We start from the raw sequence: 7299 nt of genomic DNA, 5'->3' as shown, positions 1-7299 counted from the left end.
GTATTGTTTATTAAACAGTGAGGAAACATTTTTGTGTTGTTTGAACTTACTGTACAAGCGTTTGGTTAATCTGTGTATGTTTTTACTGAATTTGTGGAGAAAACAGAATGTTGACCGTCGTTGTCTGGAAAATACGCCTTGAAATATTATAAATACATAATTGGTAGTTTTTCCGAATATTTAGGTAGGGGTTTAACCCATATGACCTTTTACATATCGTCCTTTATCAGTTTTAAGTTTGGTGCTAATTAATTAAGAAAAATATAAACGAACGCACACGTATTGACGTTTATTGACAGTACTGTACAAAAGTGTTAGAGCAAGAAAATATCTGCCATTCCTTCCATTGTATGGAGCTAATTCTTTCATGCTATTACAGAACATAATTTTCAACACTATGGTAATGTTTCACTGATCTCTGTTGACAACTGAATGAGCCAGGGTGAGAATAGTTATCATACTTTAGAATTCCCACATACATGTACCAAGGGCATGTCATAAGGGTTCTGCCTGAATGAACATACATATCAAATGTAGGGTCTGAAATAACTGTCATGGTACTTTATGCAGTTTATTAACAATATAGAAACAAGGTAAGCGTATGGTACCAGTATATACTACAATAAATCAATTTTATAACACTCCACAAGTAAACTTCATAAAATTGTGTTCAACACTGTATGTTTACATTTTGTTGTCATGCCACGACGAACCAAAATTCACAGAGAATTCTCAATAGAACAGAGACTTCACATCACTTTACGTGATGCTGATTGACTCCAACAAATTATTTCAGACTTTAAATACTCCACAAACACTGTCAAGTAATCTGTAGATCGTGAGACTGAGACAAGTAAATTTGAAAATAAGAAAGAAAGAGATAGAACACCTAAACTCAATGATACTGATGTTAAGTATCTTTGTTTATGTGGCCTTCGAGAAATAATTCGAATTACAAAGTTAAAACGTACAAAACTGGACTGTTGATGATTGGAAAAGGGTGTTATGGACAGATGAGTCGACGTTTAAAATATTTGGTTCGAAGTGTAGTTTGTACGTCCAGTGGAATAAATATGAAAGATACTTACTTCAATAACACTACTATGAAGTATGGTGTAGGCAGTGTGATGGTTTGGGGTGTTTTTCTGCTGAGGCAACTGTAGTTTTTTGCAACATAAACGGAATAATGGACCAGTTCAAGTACCATCAGATACTGATCTATCATGATATACCCAGCGGTTTTCCTTTTAAAGGACAAATAATTCTACTACCAAGACGATAATTACCCCAAACACTCATCCAACCTATACATAATTACTTAGCTAAGAAAGAAGCAACTGAAATCATTCAAATGTTACAATGACCCCCACATAGAGCAGATCTAGGATTCGATAGATGAAAAGCTTGACAAATCAAAGGTTACTTCCAAAGAAACTTTATGGGAGTGTATTATAGACATACGGAGTAAAATTCCAAAGGAAACTCTGATTAAATATGTTTTAACGATGCCTCAAAAACTGTCTGCAGTTATAAAAACAAATGTGGGATACACAAAATATTATCTATTTTCTGAACTCAAGCACTTCCATTAAGTTTCTGTTGTACTAAATATGACGATTAATACAGTTTTGATGTTTCACCTGTGATTTATCTTCCATTGTTCTTTAAAAATAGTTTGAAATATAATTTTTTGACTTTGTCTTAACTCTTTTGTACAGTATTATATATATTATTAATATTAATAGCCTACGTAAAGAAAAAAGTCTTGGGCGACGTCATAAACTGTCCACAAGTGTATAATATCCCTTGACTTTCTTGGAATAATTACATTTTGCATTCATCCGGTACGGCTATGCCAGTATTACGTGTTACTGTGTAGTTAAAGTTAAACAGCGCTTAGTTTAATTTAACATTGAGGTTATTTAATAATTTAGAGAAATCTTTTGTCTTCTGTCTACTATCTTAATGTTAATGTATAGTACTGGAAGTGATATATCTTAAAACACTATAGTTTTTGATACCCCAATACCATTCGTTATCAATTGATAAATCGTTTTTTATTTCCGTTTTGTGTGTGTGATAGAATGTAAATAGCCATAATGATCTATTATCAGAACAATTTATTAAAAGTCAAACAAGCTAATTGTTTCTAATTACACTACTTATTAAACTGTACATGTTATCAGTAAATTTTATTAAATTACAAATAACTGTCAATACGTTTTATTGGGGTTTTTGTTTTTTACAAGTATGTTATTTGTCAATACTATTTCACTGATTAGTCTCTGGAATATATAACAGATCTAATAACGTGCGTTTGTTCAAGAGTTGTGCCTCAGAAGTTCAAATCATGACGGTTGGCTTTGTGATTAAGATTAGGCCTACTTAAAACTGTAATCATGACCACACACTAGCATTTTTCGGGAGAGTGTAGAGTTAACCCTAGTTTCTCTTGGGTTTAACAGTTATTTTATACTCTGCAATAAATCAGCAAATTGGTCTCTTTAACCCTAACGAGTGCTCTTCAGCTCTACTGTGAGGCCATCAACAGTAATAACAGTTACGCCACCACGACACTGGTGAATTTTAAAAGAAACCACAAGTTGAATTATTCAGTTATATACTTTTTAACAATTTGAATAAATAACTTTTAAATAATGCACAACGAAAGAAAGCAAAAGTTATTCAGAGATTTCACAAGTTAGTACATACAAAGGTAAATTTACCGAAAAACAAGGTTTAGTATATATAAAAAAAAACGATAATCGAGAAATCAGTGAAGAAAGACGTCTAAAGTTAAAACTATTTTGTGTTATATATATATATACACACACACACACTTTAGTAATGCTTCTATTCTAAGTTATGTAGTTGATAAATTAAAGTTTAGCATTGAAGGCTGCAAAAGTCGACTACCTCCCCATCACTAAAGAATTCATTGCATTTCATGATTTTTATATAAAAATAAATAAGGGATAAAATCGGTTACTCAAATAAGATATATCGTCAATTTTGTACATGTATTGAGTTCTAACAGTAAAACTGTGTTGTAAGCCTTAATATACTAACTTAAGTTTTACACCATGTAGTTACTTCCGGCCGTATGTTTCCGGTATCATCAATTATAGTACAGCGAACTGTAACTAGTTCTAGCTGAGAAAACTAGGCTATTTTTTATTTTTTGTATGCGTAGTGTAACTGTGTAAGTGTGAATATTATTGAAGACATTTGTATGTTGCATTTCATCATGGAGATAAGGGAAGTGTGTGTATTCCATCATGGAGATAAGGGAAGTGTGTATATTCCATCAATGAGATAAGGAAATGTGTGTATTCCACCATGGAGACAAGGGAAGTGTGTGTATTCCATCTTGGAGAAAGGGGATGTTTTTGTATTGTATTCCATCATGGAGGAAGGAAGGGAGTTGTGTATTGTGTTCCACCAATAAAGTGATTTTGTGGATTAAATCATAGATTCTCCACTGTTAGGCACTATTTAGATGACGTGGGTTTATTTACTAGTTTTTCTAAATTACTAGCGTCTTTTAACAAAAACACGTGTATCACTCGATAGTATATTTTTGTACTAACAGTCCTACAATTTGGCTTTCAGTTTCCAACAGTACTCTCACATTTGGACTTTCAACAATACAATCATCTCTGTATATTTCACTATCTTCCAACAGTGCGGTTGCTTATACATAGAATGGAACATTTTGTCATCCTCCAACAGTGTATCCATTTCCAACAATGTGCTTGTCTTTAGATAGGACGCCCCATCAATAATTTGTTTTTAGATATACAGTTTTAAATACGGCTGACTATTATAACTTTCTGCTGATGTGCAGTTCGCTTCTCTAGATAGGTTATCGAAATCTTCTGCTAGCAATTCATATTAGTTGGTGGCCAAATTATCCATCCACATCTGGATATTTTATCGGTATTTCTATGAACCTTTAGACATATACAACAAAATACAGAGTTAAATACACAGGGTGCAATAATACAACAGTGGATATTTAATGACTGAAAAATAAAAGGAAAGAGATATACGTTTATACTGGTTTGTATATCTGTTAACTCTGATGAGATGGTAGCTTATTCAATATAAACTGCGATTGATACGCCTAATTTAACTTAATAACTAGTTTTGTTAGAAAATTAAACATATAACTCATCGGCTAACTGAATTAATACAACAAACACGATAACTCTCACTTAATATTTATTCGTTAATCACTAACCCAGAACTATTTCCTAGTATTTGTATCTGTACCCTTCGTCTTGGATATTTTCCGAGTTTAAGTCTATTGATTGTTAATATTCACGAACATTATAGGTATTCTAAGACTAAGTTTATTAATTAACTTAACAAAACGCTCCCTCTTGCAAATTACCTGAATTAAAACAATGAAATATTGCTTACTACAATATGAACAACGGGGTTGTTTTAGAAACCATGCATTAGGAAGCTTAGTTTAAGGCTTGGCCCGACATGGTCTAGTGTGTTAAGGCGTTCGACTTGTAATTGAGGGTCACGGGTTCGAATCCCGGTCCCACCAAACATGCTCACCCTTTCAGGCGTTATAATGTTAAGGTCAATCCCACTATTCGTTGGTAAAGGAGTAGCCCAAGAATCGGTGGTGGGTGGTGATGACTAGCTGCTTTCCCTCTAGTCTTACACTACTAAATTAGGGACGGCTAGCACATATAGCCCTCGAGTAGCTTTGTGTGAAATTAAAAAAAAAACAATTATATGAATATTTAATTTTAGGCTTAACGTATATTTACGATGTTATTTGTACTTTTTTCAGCCATACTGTTCCACTATATTAAGAGTAATAAAACCGCAAAATCGACGTTTTTTTATGGGAAGGTAAAATCTTTGTTATTATTTTACATTTCACTTTATCAAGAAATGTTGTTTTGATATCTGTAATGCTGTACGTTTTTTTCTTTTTTGAAAGTTATGGATAGAATAACGTAGAATAATTATTCGATAGAATAATTTATGTTTCTTTTGATGATAGTCCTTGTAAAAAATGAATACATATATATTTATACGACTAACCTTGTGCCTGATATCACAAGTTATAGCCTTAAGTGAAACACTTTTTTTTGTCCTACTTATTTTTATTTTTTGACTCCGCCATTTCCGATAGGAGGCTTATTGAGCATCCAAGGGCAGATAAAGAAAGTAGATTTAAATTGTTCACAGAACGTTAAAACAACCCAAATGAAAATAATGACATATTTCGCCACATTTCACTGAATTGATTTAAATATAAGGAACAGCTGAAACAAAGGTTCTGGATAACTACAGCTTTAGATTGAAGTAGAAAAAATTAATGCTGGATAACTACAGCTTTAGATTGAAGTAGAAAAAATTAATAGCTGCGTCACTATGTTATTCCTTAAACCTGTCTCAACCAATGGTTTAGTAACAAGTGTGAAGGCTTAACGCTTGTGCGAAATTCCAAAACAAACAAACAAACCCAGTAAAATAAATAAATACAGAATAAAAAACAAACAAATTAACGATCATGATCAAACTATTATGTTAAATTAAATTAAGTTGTAGAATTTAATTACTTAGCGAAGGTTAGTGAGTCGTCTGTCAAGCCGTTGAAATACAGTTTAATTTCAAAAACATAACGTAAATTCATTTGCTCTTACTGAAAGACTACTATGGTTAGGAGAGGTGGGGTGTCTATAAATTTGAATATCTGAAACATAATAATGTTTTATCAGATGCTGGTAAAGGGTTAAAAGAGGAAGAGAATTTCCTCGATGTCAGAATATCTGTAAAGTGCTTTTAAGGAAAACCTATAGGTCATATTTCTAGTAATCATTTTGTAGGATTTTTCGCTATAAAGTGTGTCACAAATCTAATAGCTGTTAACTTCAACAATCAGAGCTGTAACTTTCTGCGTATAAACTAAAAGAACGTGTTTTTTACTGACATTTTCCCTTCATCCCCCAGAAACTAAACACATCTTCACACTAGTGAACTGGGAAATGGCATGATTTTGATAGAAGAATTGGCTGTAACTAAAACCACAGAAAGATGTTATGTCTTTATGAGTAACCGTTCTCTCAAGTGTAATACAATGACTAATATCCGTTCACAGTCATAAGTGACTTATTAACCTGCAGAGCTGAAACTGTGACGACTAGCCACTGACGAGTGAAACATAAACAGTATGTAATTTAATTTATCTTAACCAAATGCTACTTCTAAGTATGATAATAATAATAAAGTGTTATTTATTTTATCGCGTTACCAGAAAGTTAGTATTGACTCGTTAAAACAAAGCACGTGACGGGATAGAACGGATTCAGTCGTGGCTCGTGGTAGGTGTTTAACACACTGATCACTGCATCAAATCTGATATACTGTTTAACAATTCTTGAAACTGTTCATGAAATAAGCATATTGTTGCTGAGCTCCCATGCCGACGACGTTTCGGTCTGTTTGTTTTTTGAATTTCGCGCAAAGCTACTCGTGGGCTATCTGCGCTAGCCGTCCCTAATTTAACAGTGTAAGACTAGAGGGAAGGCAGCTAGTAATCACCACCCACCGCCAACTCTTGGGCTGCTCTTTTACCAATGAATAATGGGATTGAGCGTCAAATTATAACGCCCCCACGGCTGAAAGGGTGGGCACGTTTGGCGCGACCGGGATCGAACCCGCGACCCACGGGTTACGAGTCGAACGCCTTAACACGCTTGGCCATGCTGGGCCATGATTCGATCAGATGTGATGAAAATATACAAAGTGAAATAAGACGTTGTGTAATTACGGGTCATATTCCGCACTTCACCAATGGTGCTCTATCCTGACATCAATCGGCCAAACATGTAATATATTAAATATATATTTATCACAACTGTTTATTTCACAAGCTAAACCTTTAACCCTGAGCCATTTGAAAAGAACAAAAACAACCATCAATCACAAGAACATGTTTTGTGTACATATAAAAATAATAATTTTATCATAACTCGGAGTTATTTATTGTTATATATTTATCATGCTTTGTTGTTAAGAGTAAAGCTACACAGAACTGGTTCCACCATTTGTATCGAAACCCGATTTTAGACTTATCATTGAGCTACTGGAAAGTATATCAGACTATAAAAAATATGTATTACTTTGTGTTATATTAATTATATGAGTTCGACGTAAATGAATCCTTTAATACGGCAATTAGCTGAAGACAAAAGATCTGTAGCACAAACTGTGAATAAACATCAGTTAATAATATGACAAGTTCGCTGATCTGGAAATATGTATTTT

The 7299-nt window shown here is 33.4% G+C and overlaps 1 protein-coding gene across 2 annotated transcripts in view; it reads left to right on the top strand.

Annotated features, from left to right (window-relative positions):
* Nucleotides 1–7299, top strand: part of LOC143245377 (uncharacterized) — a 217510-nt gene that overhangs the window by 108750 nt on the left and 101461 nt on the right. The gene's annotated exons all lie outside the window — the stretch shown is intronic.

The sequence above is a fragment of the Tachypleus tridentatus genome, chromosome 2, assembly GCF_004210375.1.
Source record: "Tachypleus tridentatus isolate NWPU-2018 chromosome 2, ASM421037v1, whole genome shotgun sequence".
NCBI classification, from domain to species: Eukaryota; Metazoa; Arthropoda; class Merostomata; order Xiphosura; family Limulidae; genus Tachypleus; species Tachypleus tridentatus.
Note: the sequence above shows the minus strand (reverse complement) of the source record. Positions and strands in the feature narration are given on the sequence as shown.